Below are 20,582 nucleotides of genomic sequence, written 5' to 3'. Positions count from 1 at the left end.
CTAAAAATGAAGGTGAAACCTACCTGTGGGTACAAAAATGTCCATATATATAACCCAAGTCACAGCCTAAATAAGTAAAGTGAGCAGCAAATACTAATGTGCTGCACACTGTGGGTTTAACTCACAACCCATGAATCACATTACACGTTTTGAAGAAAGTTCATATGGTATGAAATTAATCTTTTATTTTTATTGAGAAAGAACAAGAGTGAAATACAGCCATAGGCCCATGATCAATTGTTCATGCATCAGTGTGTTAACCATGTCTTCCCAGCACAAAAAAATAGACATCATTTGGGTAATAACCAAAATTAACACTGCACCCGACAAAATACCGTAATTCATCAACGATGTTCTTAATTTGAAAGATTTGCTTCACAACCGAATGCCTCCTCAACGGCCATCTAGACAAAGAAAAAAAAAATACTATAAATATTGCAATAACACAAAACACACACGTGTTGCAATACAAAATTAAACGCAATAAAACATGTATGTGTTTAAAAGAACGGTACCGGGTTATAGTCGATGTTAAGGCCCCTAGGCTGGAGGGTATCCAGCCTAAAGATCCACATCAGTTCTAAAAACGTCAGTCTACCTTCCTCATCTCCACCACAAAGGAATCTTGGAACTTCATCAATTACTCGGAAACTAAGTTGGCTGATCGAGTTGCCCGCTGTAATGAAGTGTCTAGCCACAGATAAGTCCATGTTCCCAGTTCAAAACATATTCTTGAGCTTGGAAATACGGTTCCTAACTTCATGAATAGTCTCGCCTATATAGAGCAGGCCACATAGGAAACTGATCATATAGACAACGTGTAAAGATGAACACTAGAGATGAGCAAGCATACTCGTCCGAGCTTGATGCTCGTTCGAGTATTAGGGTGCTCGAGATGCTCGTTACTCGAGACGAGCACCACGCGGTACTCGTCTCGATTAAACATGCACTGACCATTGAATTCAATGGAGCCGGCAATACAGCCGGCTCCATTGAAAGCAATGGGCTGCCGGCGATCGCAGGATGAATTGTCGGGAAGGGCTTAAATATATAAGCCCTTCCCTGCAATTCATCCAGAAATGTGTAAAAATAAAAAATATATATACTCACCTTGTCCCGGCAGAACGATGTTAGCCCATTGAATTCAATGGAGCCGGCAATACAGCCGGCTCCATTGAAAGCAATGGGCTGCCGGCGATCGCGGGATGAATTGTCGGGAAGGGCTTAAATATATAAGCCCTTCCCTGCAATTCATCCAGAAATGTGTAAAAATAAAAAAAATATATATACTCACCTTGTCCCGGCAGACAGAGTTCAGCGCGGCCGGCCTGCAGTGGGTGTGAAGGGGGTGTGAGTTAGACATGCCCCTGATTGGCTCAGCGCTGAGCCAATCAGAGGCAGATCTCACTCACACCCATTCATGAATTCATGAATGGGTGAGTGAGTGTTGCCTCTGATTGGCTCAGCGCAGCTCTCAGCTGAATGACAGCAGTTCAGCACCACAGTGCAGGGGACAGCAGGAGAAGACGCGGCTGTGCCCCGGCAGCTGAAGGGAGGTGAGTATCTATTTTTTTTGTTTTTTAAATCACTTTTAATTCATTTCCAGGGAATGGCTTATATGTAAAGCCCTTCCCTGAAAAAGAATTCAGGTGTGCCAGCGGACCATTGTCTTCAAGCCCTTTTTCAGGTAAGGGCTTATATTTTTAAGCCCTTCCTATTTTTAAGCTGTATTGCCGGCTCCATTGAATTCAATGGGCTAACATCGTTCTGCTCTGCCACAGCTGTTACACCTGTGGCAGAGGAGAACGATCGTTATGCTGACAGTGGGGGGGGGGGGGCTCACTCTTGCCACTATTGTGGCTTAATAGTGAGACCCCGGAGCCCGAAATGCAGCCCTGCATGTTGCTCCTCGCCTGCCCTATCCATTTCTGTGTTTTTTACATGACTTTGGTGATTTGCTAAGATTTTCACAAATGAAAACCTTAGCGGAGCACCAGTCATATACAAAAATGCTCGAGTCGCCCATTGACTTCAATAGGGTTCGTTACTCGAAACGAACTCTCGAGCATCACTGAAAGTTCGACTTGAGTAACGAGCACTCAAGCATTTTGGTGCTCGCTCATCTCTAATGAACACGTAAATTTTCCATGTAAATCAAATCTTTGACCCCTGCTCGGGTGCGAGAATGAATCACCCTTAATAAGTTTTGCCACAGCTTGCACAACCCATGCATGGGTAACAGGCCTTCCGTTTAGCCGAGGTAAGTGTGTGACTTAGGTCTTTTCTATTAGTATAAACCATCTTATCCCTAATATTTGGTTCCCAACGATAACACATCATCAGGGGAGAATGAAAATCTTCAATATCAGGGTGACATGTTTGTAACAGAGACCAATTTTTCCTCATGATATGTGACAATTGGCCACTGAATGGTCTGAAGATAGAAATAAACGGTATACATTTAGGCCCTGTTTCTTTAGTTTTATTGATGAGGGTAGAGCAATGTGGTACATCATGTACTTCAGCGCTGAGACCATCAATCAATGATCTGGGGTATCCCCTTTGTAGAAATTTTTGGCACATCAGGTCTAGGCGATCGTCAAGCTAAGATTCATTGATGATTCTTCTCACTCTGCGTAACTGACTCCAAGGGAGTGAACAGAGCATGCTGGATGGATGGCAGCTACTAAAACTTAAAAGACTACTGCAGTCAGTTGGTTTCACAAACAAGTCTGATTTTGGATGTCCGTCTGAGACCATGACCAATACATCCAAAAATTGAATCTGATGGCTTGAGAATGTGATAGTAAATTTGAGCTCTTCAAAAATATCATTCAGTTCTTGATGGAATCTCAGCAGCTCACATTCCATGCCTTTCCAGATAAAGAAGATATCATCTATATACCTCCACCAAACTTGGACCTTGGTCCAGGATGGGGAGGTATATACATGCATCTCTTCAATACTGTTCATGTAAAGATTGGCGCAGGTGGGGGCCACATTGGTCCCCATTGCTGTTCCGCGTTTTTGTAGCTAGAATACACCATCATACATGAACACGTTCTTTGAGGACATTCTCCAAGAGTGTGAGGATGGACTCCATATTAGCATTGGGCATACTAAATCCAATGAGATCCATACTAGATCCGGTGATTGAAACTCCAATGTAAAAGTAAACAATATCTTATAAGTATATCTATTGAGTAAGTTGGAGAACAACAAATTTAAATAATAGTATAGTCTCTAAAGCCCAATTTACATGGGACGAACTGCAAACGATGCCCAACACTTCTCCCAGTGAAGCTTGCTCCTGTGCTGTTACACAGGTTCGTGCATCGCTGTAAGCGCTACCGGCATGGATGTTGGGGAGCACTTTCCCCCCACCCACCTCCATTTACTGTAAGCAGGCAGTTGTTCAAAATTGAACAGCTGCTGTTTACACTGAACGGCTAGTCATTCAGGTTTCTGCATGCAGAAACTGAACTACTGAACAACTATCACTCAGTCTTTCAGTTTCTGCATGCATTTAAACAGACGGCTATCGTTCAAACTCCCACGGCAGTGCAGGGATTTGAACAACTCTGAACGATAATTATTGTTTCGTGTAAATGGGTCTTATGTAAGTAGGTAAGAAGGAACAATAAATCCATTGAATTTGTTACAAAACCTCCTTATCTAGGACACAATATTCAATTCAGTTTAGCACACATCTATTGTATTTATTTGCGTTACATTTGCCCATCTGTTTTTGCCCTTGAATTAAGGACACAAAATAATACACACCGTGAAAACGTGATTGAGTTAGTGTAAAATATATGTATTTTTACTATGCTAAATTACGGCATTACATGTACCTCTGGCTTGAACAGTATGCTCATTGTGCCTGCTCAAGATCAGCTCACCAGCTGTATGTAAAACATATAAGCCAATTGGCCATGAGTAACTGGTTTTATACGGTTACTGGTTAAAGTCTGACTACAAGTAATAATGGCTCTCTTTGTATTTTAAGTCACAATATATTATAATTTCAGAAATTAATATTGCCCATGTGCAACCGTTTATTTTATCACCATGACATCAACTAAGTGTTAACACATTTGGCAATTTTTCAGCAGTATAGTATACAATCATAGGATGCAAACTTATAAGACTTACTTAAACATAATTATACAGTATATATCTATATATATATGCAATTTTTATTTTATTTTGAGGTAATGCATTACCATGTATTATCGAGAAATGCCATGTATACAGCGGGGTTTTTATAAGTTGGCGATATTTGTTTTATACATTTTTATGTGACTAGCCAAATAATTAGATTCCAGTTTTTACATGAGCCACTGGCACGGGCAAAATAGGCTGATTTTTTAAAATTATTACCTGGTCCACATTTCAGTTTTGCTATGTGAACTGGGGCAGAGTCAGCAGAGCCATCTCATTATCATTAAGTGGTGGATTGTGAGCTTCGTGTGCCGCAGAGTGTAAGCTCTCGCCTATGACCTGAAAGTTGCAAGTTCGATCCCCGAGTGAGTCAGGTAGCCGGCTCAAGGTTGACTCATCCTTCCGAGGTCTGTAAAATGAGAACCCAGCTTGGTGGGGGGTAATAATTACCTGAAAGCGCTGTGGAATAAGTTGGCGCTATACAAATACGAAGATTTATTTTATTTATTTGTTTAATGGCAAATAATATTTCTGCAAATCTAGATAAGTCAGGAGAGCAAAATTATATGGAACACTAGTATGACTCAATGTATCACTCATCACTACTCTGTGCTGTTTGTTGTGATCTTTCCACCAAACCATAGGAATCAGTTATTACAAGGAGATCCAAGGCACCAGAGACATCCAAAAATGTAAAAGCCATTTTATACATCTCTTCCTTAAAATGCAAAGCACGTTTCAGCAATGTAGCCATGATCAAGCCAAACGGTACAAGACAAATATAATTTTCTTGTAATAGCAAAACAATATATACATATGAAGCTATGTATGTAGCGCCCTTGACACTCTTTGTTCTTTGTAGTAGGGAATGTACATCCTAACTTCCTGGAAACCACATTAGTCTAAGGATTCTTTTCTACCCATTAAAGTGGTATTCCCATCACAGCTTGTTATCCCCTATCTACAGGCCTACCCAGCTGTGTGTAACTGTCTGATTGGCTGGAGTCCCTCAGTTGGAAGTCTTAACCCAATATCCTTTAGTAGGTGCCCCATCATATCCAAAAATATTTAAAGCAGAGTACATGCTTGCATGCATCGTTCCACTCACATCAATGGGACCATAAAAAATAGCCGGGTGCCTGACCTTTGGACAGGAGATGATTTGCTTTGGTGGGAATACCCCTTCAATGTCTATACATTGCAACTACAATGTGCATTTCAAATAATAAAAACACAACTTTTAAAAAATAATATACCTTAATTTTTTATGCTTGCATTTACTGAAACTGAAATTAAATAAGCATTAAATTTGTTTTTATTTCAATGTGAACACAGCAAAATTTCAATATTTGTTTCCTGTTACTAAATCTTTTCTAACAGTATAGAGGATACATGATTAAAAAAAAAAAGTTAAAATGTAGAAATTGGAAAGACTCTAGCCGTATATACAAGAATTTACTGGCCTGTGTTTACAGAATATACATTAAAAGATAATAACATTTCTTGACAATGATAAGAACTGACTTTTTGTAAAGCTGCATAACTGTAATATTCTTATTAATTAGTTAATTAATAATTAATGTATGTCAATTCTGACTTCTTTAACCCCTTCATGACATGGCCTATTTTGGGCTTAAGGACGCAACAATTTTTGGCGGATTTTCTTCTCCGTTTATCAAAAGTCATAACTTTTTTATTTTTCCGTCGACGCGGCCGTATGAGGGCTTGTTTTTTGCGTGGCGAACTGTAGTTTTTATTGGTGCCACTTTTGGGTACATAGACTATATTGTAAAACTTTTTTTTTTTTTAATGATAGCAGGGAGAGAAAACGCATCAATTCTGCCATAGATTTTTTTTTTTTTTTTTTAACAGCGGTATTCATGCAGCATAAATGAGACATTCCATTTTTTCTGCGGACCGGTACGGTTACAACGATACCAAAATTCTTACATTTTTTTTAGGTTTTCCCACTTTTCTGCAATAAAAACCCTTTTTCTGGGTAATCTTTTTTTTTTTCTAAATTGCTGCATTCAAAGTCCTGTAACTTTTTTATTTTTTGATGTACGGCACTCTATGAGGGCTTATTTTTTGCGAGACGAGCTGTAGATTTTATTGGTATTTGATCACTTTTATTGCGTTTTTAGTGAGGCAAAATGCTAGAAAATAAGCATTTTGCCTCAGTTTTTTAGCGTTTTTTTAGCGTTTTTTTCCGTGCACAGTCAAAAGCATGTGCAACTTATTGTATGCGTTGTTACGGACGCGACAATACCAAATATGTGGGATTTTATTTTTTTTTTACCTTTTTTTATGCTAATCTGAGAAAAAGCATTAAAAAATGGGTTTTTTTACTCTTTTTTTATATTTTTTTAAATTCTTTTTTTAATCTTTGTTTTTTTTACACTATTTGAGTCCCTCTGAGGGACTTTAACCACTGCCCTGATGATCGCTGGTATAAGGCATGGCAGAGCTACTGCTCTGCCATGCCTTATCGCTTGTACAGCGATTATAGGCATAGGCAATACAGGACGCCAGTGTCTGGCATCCTGTTGCCATGGTGACAGGCCGGGCTCTCGCGATGACATCGCGAGTTCCGGCCGGAGACACAGAGGGAGCCGCGCTTCCTCTGTGAACTCTTTCCCTGCCGCGATCTACTTAGATCGCGGCAGGGAAGGGGTTAACAGCGGGGGTCGTATCTCCGATGACCCCCCGCTGTTGCAGCAGGACACCGGCTGTGACTGACAGCCGGCTCCCGCTGCGGGATAGCGCGGGATCTTATGTGATCCCGCGCTATCTCCAGGACGTAAGTTTACGACCTGTTGCGGGAAGTACCAGGCTGCCAGGACGTAAACTTACGCCCTGCAGCGGGAAGGGCTTAATATAATGCATGTTGTTTTTTTTTAATTTTATTAAAAAAAGAACAGTACAAGATTAGTCTAAGCCACATGTTGCTCTTTCAATAGCAAACCTTACTGAATCATGCAAGGAAATACTGTATGCTATAAAGTATGGCATTTTTCAGACTTTAACCCTTTCCAATGCACTGTCTAACGTCTGAAGACATTCTGATTGAAGGTTGTACAGCTCAAATGTCGGAAGACGTCTGGCAGGGTATTCTTACTGTATATATTACTGGCCCCTCTGTTGTCAGGGGCCTCTCCCGCATGTCCCTTACCGCAGTACTGGCTCTAGCCAGCAGATGTTGCCATTGTATAATGCCAGAAAGAGAAAAACCCCTAGAAAACCCTGAATCCAAACTTGGATTGCAAAGGGTTAAGGCACATTGGACCATAAGACGCACCTAAGTTTTAGTTGGAAGAAAGTAAAAAAAATAATATTTCAGATCAAATGATGTGCAAAAATGTTTAACAGAGTAGACATCTGTAACTGGCACTGCTATGGGGACATCTGTGGCCAAAACTCTGATAAATGAACATGGTGGTCTTTACTATAATGCAGAATACATGTGGATATTAAGGAGGGGATGGAGGAGAGGGGGGGTTGTACCTTGAATATTAGACTGGTTCTCTCCTATATAACTTGTCTGTGTATTAACAATATTGACCAGCACTATACCGTCAGGAGGAGTTGACCTATTATGGCTACTTACCATTGGTATGTACATAGGCCGGTTGGGCAATAAGGGAAGGGGAAGAGAGAATAATGTGGGACTGATTATAGGTTGACAGAGAGCAGAGCCTTTTCTCTGCCCCTCTAGGTATTACGTTCCAAGCCCCTGGAACCACATGATGCAGGAAATATCAGAAATGGGATTAAAAGATGATGTTAGTTGTTGTAAGCCAGGACAGAGAGATGATCTGACAAATTCTCAGTGGAGAGAGACCCCTCCCAACCCTCCTTCCTTGACTATCAAATTGATAGTAGAAAGGCAGCAAAATTGTATAGCTGCTTTTACGCGGAATGATCATCGTTTAGATTTCCGCGATCATCAGAATCGTTCAGTGTAAATGCATGCACTGACAGAACAACAAAAGAGAAGAGGAGTTCGAGGAGAGAAATCTTGTGCAGCTGCCCCGCCCCCCTGCTGCCCGCTCTCTGAGCAAGCCAGCTATACTAGCTCCCGCGCAATAACACAGGAGCGAGGACACACAGGGACGAGTGTCGCACATCGCTTGCCCGACATTCATCCCGTCTAAATGGAGCTTAAGAAGATGATCCCTCAGCCATAAAGCCTCTCCTACACCCCTTCTTCCTCCCTGAAATAGACAGATAAACAATTATTTTAAAGGTATATTTACAAGATAAGACTCACAGAAGACAATCTATTTTCTGGAGATAAAATGGGTATGGTCAGAAAAATACAGTATCTAGAGTATTGTACTTTCCCATTTTTTTATATTATTAGGTAAAATTAAAGAAAAAAAGAAAAATATAGAAAGTAAGATTTTTTAAAGTTTTAAAATGGTAAAAAATAGGCAGTTGTCATAAATAAAAGTAATATTTAACTGTCAAACATGTTTTTCCCAATAACTAGTTTCAGGCCAAACTATCAGAATGTTGCCCTTTTAGATAAATAAAGTGATTTGCGCTTTAGCTAATTATCACTTTGGCTATCATACAAGTTATAAAAAAAGACATTGAGCATTTGACAATAACAATATAAAAATGCATTAGGTCATTCCAATTTTTATGTGGAGTTTTTTATTTTATTTTATGGTATTTTCCCCAATTGGACACCACCTGTCTATTTATGTCCTTTTGAAAGCATATCCAGAATCACAAGTCACTATATAAAGAGTAGTTCCTGTTTTTGAGGACTTGGAGAAGCCATGCAGGATCATCTCCTTGTTATACTGTACTAGATTTTTGCAGCAGGCAAAACTTCAGCTGATCAGAAATGTTGTCCAGCAGCAAGACCAATATTGCTTATCTTATCGTGTAGGCAGCTGCATTCTCTAAAGCACCATTTACACTGAAAGATGATCGCTCAAACAACAGGTTGAGTGACAGCTTTGAGAGATCATCTTTGCATACTCAATTGTAGCTAATTAGCTACTAAAAAGCTATGCAGGTGGAGCGAGACACTACTGCTATCACCAGAAGAACAATACAGCTGTTTTGCAAAAGCAAACAGCTGCATTGTTCTGTGCACTTACAGCTTGTGTCCCGCTGTGAACTACCAGTGGGACACGAGCTGAAAGAATTTTATCACCGCTGCCAACTGTGATAACAGCCTGCACCGCTGATAAGAGTTCATCGCTCTGTTCTAGAAAACTAGAATTGAGCAAGGAACAAATTGTGCATGACAACCGCACGATGTTCGTGCATTTATATGCAATGGTTATCGCTCAAAAGATGGCTTTGAGCAAATTTTGATTGATAATCGTTGTTTCTGAATGGGCCTTTAGGTGACTGTCCAGTCAGTGCACCCACAGATTTAGATAAAGGCAGGGTATATCATTCATACTTCTAAAGAATACATGGATTCCTGACCTCATATGAACCTGATGCATCTGTTGGCCAGCAAAGGGGAGAAATGTCTTCATGTAATCTTATGCACCCACATAAGTCTTCTGAGTTGTAAGAATATTACATCAGGGATCTGAGCAGCATTGATATTGTTACAAATCGTTGTGAGTATAATCAATAGAACAATTATATCTTACATACAACTCATAGCAGCAAACTTATCTCCTGGGCCAACTTGTTGCAGTTTGTTGTAGCATTTGGCAAGTGGATGCTGGCAATTAAATTGTGATATAACCTCTAGTTTCCAACATTAACTGCTTTCCCAACCCAGGTGGGTTAAGAGACTGTTATTTTTTCTCCGTCTTCTAAGCCTGCCTGAAAGCCCCTCTTTGTCTTCATGCCACCTAGCGTGGTCAGACATAAGCAGAGTAAGTACAGCTATTAATTCCTTTGTGACAACATTATTTTCCAGTAACTAACACTTCGTTAGGCTGAACGAGGTCTGTCTATGAATGGAAATATTCACAAAAAAATGACCTTATGAATGGAAAATGACTAACCCTATATTTCTAGATATGTGTGCTAAGAATATTAAGACATGTTTATTTTTGCCAAGTGAAGATACTTATTATTAGAAATCATTTGAAAGTAGTGATACAAATAACAGGATGATGAAGAACCCTAATAATAGAAACGGAAATATAAAGTTGCATTCTAAACACCTAATGCAATAATTCAGTTGTTTATGATGTTATTAAGAATCAATCAACTTCCCAACATATTTGGATCAACACATTCCCATGCAATGCTATCAATGCCAAAATGTTGTTGACCCTTAAAGCATAGCCGAATCATAAATCTTAGTATTAGTAGCAGTATTATTTAGTATTATGCAGATATTGTATAATACGGTTATTACATACATTGATTAAAGGGGTTGTCCTACTTTTAGCTGTTTTGCAGCAGGAAGCAGACAGCTTCATACATTGTGTATTGGCCTGGGTTGGTACTGCGGGCTGAATCCTTTTGAAGTGAATGAGACTCAGCCTGTAGTTCCAACCTTGGCCACTGTACAATGAACAGAGCTGTCGGCTTCCTACTTCAAAAGAGTTAAAATGGGATAACCCCTTTAATTTATGGACCTGTGCTTTGGGCACTATTTGATGGAATTATTTGGGCACTCTATGGTTAGACTTCATTGGGCATTGTATGGCACTGTATTATTATTAAGGCTGGTACTAAACTGCTGCTGTTATGTAAGCACCATCTAATAATTAGGGGCTAGAAGGTATGGTAATTTGTACACCAAATGACAGTATACCATATGGAAGAGTGGGCACCAACAGAATGTACCACACAGGCCCTCGAAACAAAAGGCAGGATTGGATGCAAGTATGGTGATACCACATGTTAGCAAAAACAAACAGTGAACCACAAATGTCTAAAGGTTTAAATAAAACACATTGCCAAAGGTTTTATAGATAGATGATAAATAGATAGATAGATAGATAGATACTGTAGAACAATTTTACAGTTACAGGAAACAATAGGTAATCTTTATAGGTGCATCTTTATAACACATGTTCCGAGGTCATCTGAAAGTTGTTTGCACTGAGGCATAGTTCACAGTAACCAATCTTTGAGAAAACAGTTTGTCAGTAACCAGGCTTTGTGTGCCTTTATTTAATAGGCAAAACATCTGTGAATTGCACAAATCCAATCTCATCTCCTTAAGCGACCCTTTTTTGCCAATTAGCTCGTGAAGAAGTCATTGGCACAGAGGTTTACTTACTTTTTCGCCCTGCATTTTGGATCATTACTCAATATGCTCAATAAAAGACATGAATGGTAGAACTGTCTGTGTATTATTAGTAAGATTGTGTTTGTCTATAATTGTAACCTACAGATGTAGCAATCATTAACACTGCTGGCACATCTCTGATAACTCGAATTAGACTATTGTAGTTACGTTATAACATGTTATATGACAAGCTAATGTTTGCTAGATCTGTAGATAACAACCAGACTATATTTTACTTGTAATCAATGCAGAAATCCAGATAGTTCCAACGGGCTCACTTACTTTTTCTGGCAACTGTATATTCTGTACAGATTTCAGCACATGACTGTGAATGCAAAGACTTTAAAAATTCATATGTAGGAAGGCAGAATGTAATTTACGATATTGATCACGTTAATGACCTTAGAAGTGCACAGGTTTTACATATTTCGAAGACATTTTATCAATGGAGAAATAATGTGTGCTGAGTTACGTCTCTTTTTTGAAACATTATGAGGATGTATAGGCTTAAAAGAGATGGCACATAATAAGTGCAGGGTCTAGAGAAGCTGTGATATTATTGATATGGCCATAAAAGAGCTGCTCCATTTTATATTATCTATTGATATTGTAGTATTGTGCGGCGCTTGTCTCAAGTTCTCAGAGACAATAGTCCATCTCTAATAAAAGCTGGAATAAATATTTCAATAGCAATTTTGCATGCGTGAAACAGACTAACATAACAACACATATATTAATAATATCATAAAAGTGTTTAATGGAAGCAGTTGATAGTACATTTTTGTTCTGTATTGGCAATGGCATAAGGCTGCTTGTTCTTATAGCACATGAATAAAACTGAGACTTTTATTTACTCCTGGCAATTATAAGATCTGTAAAGGAGGCCATAAGAAAAACAGAATACTTTACATGGAAGTCGATACTTATCTGCAGGTGATAAAGATATAAAAAAAACTCTGGGGAGCATGAAACCATTTAATGCCCCTCCTCCTCCCTCTCTCATACAACAAAATGTGTTGTTAACTAGTAGTAATCAGTGAACAATTGCTGAATTCAGCTGCATTCAGCGGGCCAAGTACATATTGCACCCTAAATTCCTTGGTGCAACTTGCATCAGATAGCACGCGGACACCCTATCAGTGTGCTGTCTGATGTGTGGGAGAGTAGACACTGCATGGCCTACTCTCATCCATGAAATGGACCAAAATAGGGCATGCTGCAACTTTCTTTTACACTGACCACCGGTTCGTGAAAAATATTGCTCACCTGAAAAGAACTATTGATTTTAATGGGTCTGAGAATTGTCCACAGTTGCTCAGCTACAAACATGGAGAGCATTCACATCTAAAACTTGGCCATGCAAATAGGGCCTTGTAGTCAACATCTTCACCTTCCTCTTACAGCCAGGACAGGTAGTATCATGTCTAATTGAGTGCCAGTAGCCTTTTTGAGTACTCTCAAAAGTGCAGAGCCACATTGTTTTTAATCTTGCAAAAAAGAGGTCCGAGAGGAGACTTGATAGGGGTCTACAAATATCTGAAGGGCTGTCACACTACAGAGGGATCAGCCCTATTCTCATTTGCACAAGGAAAGACTATAAGCAATGGGATGAAACTGAAAGGGAGGAGACACAAATTAGATATTAGAAAAAACTTTCTGACAGTGAGGGTGATCAATAAATGGAACAGTTTGCCATGGGAGGTGGTGAGTTCTCCTTCAATGGAAGTGTTCAAACAAAGGCTGGACAAATATCTGGGATGATTTAGTGAATCCTGCACTGAGCAGGGGGTTGGACCCAATGACCCTGGAGGTTTCTTCCAACTCTACCATTCTATGATTCAATCATTTAAAGATTGTTTTGCATGGGCAGATCATCTACCTGTGCAACAACGGTTGACCGACTATGAACATATCAGTCAATGCTCACTCATTATGTGTGTACAGGCAGATAATCCCTTTTGTGCAGACATACAATCATTATTACAATTGTTTGTCTCTTATTGGTCAGCAGCACATCTCCCTGTTCACATAAAAAGAAGTGCAGCCGTTAGTGCATGTTTATGGTTGTATAAATAAGACGATCAGCTGTCGAATAAAAGTTTACTTGTTTGTCAACTGATCATTGGCACATTTACATAGTTCAGTGATCGGCAATTGAACGTTTAGGCGAACATTTGTGCTTAAAAGTCGGGTTGTGTGAAACGCCCTTGATAGAGGGGGGAAAATGATCATTACTGGTGAACCATGAACAAAGGCTATAAAATTGCATGAATTATACTAGCCGCAATCTAATTGTGATCCTAATTAGCGTATTATCAGCCATTCACACTGGCGGCTGCAGCGTAATGGCAAAAAAATATGCTGCAGCACAGAAATACCGCAATCGGCAGAAATCCTCTGAATGACTGCTAATGCTTAAGTAGAGCCAGCTGTCTTCTTTCCCGAGCGTTGAACGCACGTAAACTCCCTCCCCTTCCCATTTTTTCAGCTCCCATAGAAGGCTATGGGAGTTACCAGCGTACCTTAGCAAAAGATAGGGCAAGACCTATCTTTTGATGCTGTGAATAAAATCAGCGACCGTTTTTTACCAGTCACGATTATTTTACGCGCCCAAAAATCGTTCACCTGAATGAATACATTGGAATACAATGCTTCAGGTGGTCATGATTTTTTTAAATGGCTAAATAGCTATGTGTGTATGGTCGTGTAAAAAGGGCCTTAATAGTTCATGGTGTTAGGGCTCCTACCCAATGTCAATGTTAAAAACACATCCCACAAAAATCACAAAGCACAAACTTGCGATGAGTTTTTAACATTAGAAAGTCTCATTGACAGTCGCGTTAAAAAAAAGCAGTATTAACACAGTGATAAAAAAATGCAAGTGGGTAGGTGCCCTAATTAGTTTTGTATGGAGTTATCAGATGACACTCTTGAAATTGGAGATAACTCAGATCCCGGCACTTGGACACTTAGATGATAAAGTGAAAATGGAAAAAAGCCTAAATTGTTTTACAGAGGTTGAGGACTATAAAAAATAGACCAATAAAGTGTTTAGAAAACTCAAAAGTAGTATTCTCTTGTACATAATTGGTATTGCCAAATTTCTAACTACCCAAACTACGATATGAAATTACTGTTTTCTATCCTGTGTAATGGTCCCTATTAAATTAATAAAAAGTAAGAATTGCTATTTTTTGTTTATCCCCCTCCTTAAAAGGGAATTAAAGTTAATAAATACATCCTAACTAACCTGATTAATGGCATCAATAAATGCAACTCATTCCATAAAAAACAAGCCCGGCTAGAGCCAAGTCAACAGAAATAAAAATGAAAAAGAAACTGATGGCTTTAGGAATGTAGTGGTGAAAAAAACAACAGCCTCGAAAAGTGAATGAATAGTAAACTATGGTTTTGCATTTAGACATAATGATTATTGCGCATTTTTGTTTGTTTGAACGAATTTTGCGAGATAAATATCCCATGTTAATTGCCCTCAAGTCAATAGACTCATTATTAGAAAACAAGGGATTTAATGACTATTAACAACTCTATTGTGCTACCCACTATAAACACAGATAGGACTTTGCATGCAGCTCTCCTGTGAGGCCTCTTTTAGACGAGCATGGTTTGCACGCTGCTACAGCAGCATGTAAACCACACTTCTGACATGCAGCAATTCTGTGGTGAACAAGCTGCTTCATGCTCCACAGAGCACCCCGTTCACATGTCCGTGCTGCGAGCTGTTGCAGCTACCATAGGAGTCTGTGGTCTGTGGTCAGCACCATGGACAGCGCTGCAGCACAGTACTGACAGGCGAATCGGCACTCACTATCCTATCTTTTTTACTCTGTGTGAGCAACCTATTGGTTGCTATAGAAGCATGGTCTGAACCACGCTTGTCTGAACGAAGCCCGACTCTGTGGTCTCTAGGCAGGAACAACAGACATAGGCCTTGTTCACACAAGGGAATTTGCGCAGCTAAATTACACATGCATAAAAATCACAGCTATTAGAAGCAATGGTTTTCTATGGAAATGTTTAGATGAAGGTATTTTAGCTGCGCAAAAAAATCACAGCTGAAGAAATAGGACATCAGCAATTAAGAATCAGCAACTGAAATTCCCTGCTGTGCAAAAAAAACAGGGCTTGACCTATGTTTTGACTAAAAAACACAATTAGCTGATAAAGAGTGCTATAGAAGTGTATTAGAGGGGGGAGTGAGATTAGCAACCTTAGCTAAACATTGCCATTGTTTAGATAACTCTGCTAAACAATGGCAATGGCAGGGAGAGTCAGTTTTGTGAAACAATGGCAGAGGGAGTGTAAATCCAAAATGCCAGCTCACCGCATGGACACAGCCACCGCTGGGTGCACGGACAGGTGCAAGCACACTTCACAGCAATAGAAGACAAAAACCTCCGGCAATTCCATTGATACCAGGATAAAAAAAACAGTATTTATTATGACATCATGGATAAAAACATCTTCCAATTATTTTTTCCTTTTTGCGCTTACATGCTTCGAAAAGAGTTCTTATCCATAGCATATTTTTTCACACAGCGACTGTTCCTTAAATATACAGAAGAACCAGTGAAGGAGCCAGAAATCACAGCCAATAACAAAATAACATTCATTATGCTACATCTGTGAACAGCAAGGCATATAAAACCCAACAACACAATCACATTTGTTATTCTGTGTTTACAAATAACATTCTGTTTAAAAACCAAATAAATGTATAAGAGGGTCAAAGCACCAGGATTGATATTGATATGACAAATCATATCTTAGATTTAAACACATTGGATATCTAGTTTGTAAAGTAAATATCCAGAAGGGTTCACATTTAAGCAAGAGTCTTCTTTTATCTCCCCCTCTGTCTGGTGACTTAACCCTCTCAATCCCAATCTCCAGACAAGCTGATGTGTCTCCATTATGCACCTCGTGAAAATGCTTTGAAGCTGCAGATGCATTAACTACATTGGTGTGAACACTGTTGACAAATGTTTACAGATCCGGACTTTAACCCCTTAAAGACGCGCACCCTTTTTTATTTTTTCTACATTTTCATTTTTTTCTCCCCCCTTTTAAAAAATCGGAACTCCTTTATTAATTCATCAACGTAGCTGTATGAGAGCTTGTTTTTTTGTGGGACGAATTGTATTTTTCGATGGTCCTATTTAAAGTACCATATAATGTGCTGAAAAACTTTTCAAAAATTCTAAGTGGAGTAAAATGAAAAGAAAACGACATTCCGTCATCTTTCAGTGCATCTTGTTTCTACAGCACACAAACTGCAACAAAAATGACACGATAACTTTATTCTATGGGTCAGTACAATTACTACAATAGCAAACTTGTATAGTTTTTGTTTTTTGGTGTACTACTTTTATTTTTTTTCAGACATTTTTAAAAATTATTTTCTGCCGCCATCTTCTGCCTGTCGACGTAGTTGTAAGAGGGCTCAACTTCAACGTCCTCCAAAAACCTGTGTGACCCGCCAAACCGGAACCATGGAGCCTTTTAAGTACCTGACACCGCTCAGCCCTAGGCACAACCCCTCCTCGCTTCAGGTGGGAAAGCCGGGAACTCAGCCTGGCCTGCCAAAACCTGGTCAGCTCTGTCAGGTGTCAAGGTCGCCGCCACCACCCCAGGAGACAAAATTCTCTCGAGTTGGGAATCTTCCAGGTATCTAGGTAGGCCGGAAATCTCACAGCTGGAGGAATGCAGCTGGACCAATGTCAAGTGATCTCCACATCCGGAACCCCAGAGCACCACTTTGAAAGCTGCCCAATCAACAACCGGGTTATGTAGGAGCAACCACGGTAAACTCAACACGATATCCACTCGTAGATTTTTCATAACAATGAATGTACAGGTCTCTGTATGTAACAGTCCCATGGAAAATCTTAGTTCAGGTGTAACCTTCTTTATCAACCCTGCAGTCAACGGGGTGGAGTCAATTCCAGAGACCCGTATATATGGGTCCAAATCCCGCAGTTCAGAAGCAGATGACCTGACAAATTCGGAATTCACAAAATTAGCAGCCGCCCCCGAGTCAACAAACGCGCGACCATGCTTTTGACAAGAACCCAAGGAAATGGAACAAGGGAGAAACAAAGTGGGAATACCTGGAAGTACCTGAGCCCCTGGGTGATCCCTCTGAAGCTTTTACTGCTGCGACCTCTTGTTACAGGTGATGAGGCGATGTCCCGGGTTCCCGCAGTAGAAGCACAGCCCGTTCTTCCGACGGAAGGTCTTGCAATCAGACGCTGACTAAAGATGAGCGAACACCAAAATGTTCGGGTTCGCGTTATTCGAAACGAACTTCCCGCGATGTTCGGGTGTTCGTTTCGAATAACGAACCCCATTGAAGTCAATGGGCGACCGGAACATTTTTGTATTTCGCCGATGCTCGCTAAGGTTTTCATGTGTGAAAATCTTGGCAATTCAAGAAAATGATGGGAACGACACAGCAACGGATAGGGCAGGCGAGGGGCTACATGTTGGGCTGCATCTCAAGTTCACAGGTCCCACTATTAAGCCACAATAGCGGCAAGAGTGAAACCCCCCACCCCCGCACTGTCAGCATAACGATCGTTCTCCTCTGCCACAGCTGTTTCAATGGGCAAATATCGTTCTTCTCTGTCACAGCTGTTACAGCTGTGGCAGAGAAGAAGGATTTGTCTTCTATATGTTCTCAATGGGGTTGGCGCTGCTGCCGCCGGCCCCATTGAGCGCATATAGAAAAGATTTCTCAGGGAAGAAAGTTAAAGTAACCCGAACATCCGAACATCGTGTGGTGTTCGTTACGAATAACGAACATCCCGAACACCCTAATATTCGCCCGAGCATCAAGCTCGGATGAGTACGTTCGCTCATCTCTAACGCTGACACATACCTCAGCTCTATTTCCTCAATCTGATCGTCAGAACCAACAGAATGTTGCTCCCTCAACGCCGAAATGAAACCCTCTGGTTTGCTAACACCCCCAGCCCTCAGACGCCGATCAGCCCGTACCGCTAGTGTCATAGCTGTCTCTAACGTCTCCAGCTCAGGATGGCTCAGTAACAGGTTCCTTACAGCACCAGATAACCTGGTAAGAAACAGGTCCTTTAAGGCCCAGTCGTTTCACACGGAATCTACACAGAACTGCCGTAAATGAGAACAAAATTCCTCAGCCGTCTTCTGGCTCTGACGGAGCACTAATAACTGGGAAACCGCATAATCCGCACGATCTGGCTCATCGTATATCTGATCCAATGCTGAGAAGAATGAATCTACCGACTTGCGAGGGGGGGAATCAGGAGGTAATGAAAAGGCCCAATTCTGAGGGTCCCCCCTTAGTCTGGATATGACTATACCTCCCCTCTGGTGCTCAGACCCAGAGGAGAGTGGGCGGAGACTAAAATAAAGTTTACAGCCTTTGCAGAACGCAAAAAATGCCTTCCAGTCCCCAAAAAAGAAGTCTGGTAACGTCGCCTTAGGTTCCCTTACGGGTACAGGTTCCTGTGACATCTTTGCCTGAATTTCAACCCTGACTTGCTCCTGATGCAAAAGACGGGCCGACATTTCCTGTATGACCAGGGTCAGATTCAGAATCTGATCCGCTACTACTGAAACTGCCTCCATAGCAGACGGATACTCTGAGTTCAACTACCCGGAATCTTTGTAAGGCCAGTGCTTCTGTCAGGGCTGCTTTAGGAATGGAGGACAGGAGTCCCTACAACCAACCCTCTCCCCTGTCCTTACCTACTTGCCCCCCTGGGCTAAACCCCAGGGTGACAACTGGGCGGCGGTCCCTACCCTGCACTGAAGGGATCCCAGGGAAGGACAGGAGAGACCAACTAACCAGAGAGACAAATGTACCGAATGACAGAGGGCTAGAGCGCCAAGTAACCAACAAGAACAAGCAAGGAACAGACTAATCAAAGTCAGAGCAAACCGGGTCAGCCGACTGGGAGAGAAACCAGAGCAGGTGTTAGCTGGAGAACAAGCAAGCACTGGCAGGGAGTGACAGTGTCAGCAGAGTTACATACCAAAAGCCCTGCCTACGTTGGGGCGGAAATAGATGACACGCTGGCCGGTGATGCATATAGACCGGCCCTCCTCTGGCTGTGCCCCCTAACAGGGGAACTTCGAGCCCGGCCATTGAGGACCCGTCCAACAGTGCAACGGACCCCATGCCACAAGCCGACCGGGACGCCAAATGGCATAGAAGGACGCTGAGCAGCGCCACACCAGCGGCCGCCGCACCCGGCAGAACAGCCGAGCCGTGCCGCACACTAGCACCGCCACAGGTAAATCTCCTCCTGACAGTTACGTTGGTACCATTTTTGAATGCATGCGACTTTTTGATCACTTTTTATGGCATTTTTTTCTGGAAGACAGGGTGACCAAAAAAGTGCATTTCTGGCGTTCTTTATTTTTTTTTCAGATGATGTTCACCTTGCAGGGTAAATAATGTGCTACTTTAATAGATCTAACTTTTGCGGAGGCGTCAATGCCAAATATGTATTTTTGTTTTATGATTTAGATTTTTTTATTATACATATTGCAAAAGGCGATGATTTAAACTTTTATTACTTTTTTTTTACAATTAGTAAAACTTTATTGAACGTATTGATTGGCTGGAATCGGCACGCGACGGGGCGGAGCTACGCGATGACGCGTACAAGGGGGCAGAGCCAAAACGCCGATGCTGCCGAGCCAAGCCGAAGGGAGAAGACCCATCTGCGCAAGCGCGTCTAAAAAAGCAAGAAGACACCGAAATTAGACGGAACCATGGCGACGGGGACGCTAGCAACGGAGCAGGTAAGTGAATAACTTCTGTATGGCTCATATTTAATGCACGATGTATATTACAAAGTGCATTAATATGGCCATACAGAAGTGCTGAACCCCACTTGCTTTCGTGAGACAACCCCTTTAAGAGGACAAGTAGTGCAATCTACATATTGTATCTTACATATCCCACATGTAATGAAATACGAAACAAATGTGGTATTGCAGTTAATAAAATATGTTATTTTGTGTGCTTTACCATTATTGCAAGATGCAAAAGTATCAGTTTTCATCATGTGTTTACATACTTTGCAAATCTTGTGGCCGCACCCATGGCACCCCTTTACTGACAACCAAGTTTTATTGTTGTTTATCTTATTTTCAGAGTACATTTTTGTGCCAAAGT

This window comes from Eleutherodactylus coqui, chromosome 9 (genome assembly GCF_035609145.1).
Source record: "Eleutherodactylus coqui strain aEleCoq1 chromosome 9, aEleCoq1.hap1, whole genome shotgun sequence".
Taxonomy (NCBI): Eukaryota; Metazoa; Chordata; class Amphibia; order Anura; family Eleutherodactylidae; genus Eleutherodactylus; species Eleutherodactylus coqui.
Note: the sequence above shows the minus strand (reverse complement) of the source record.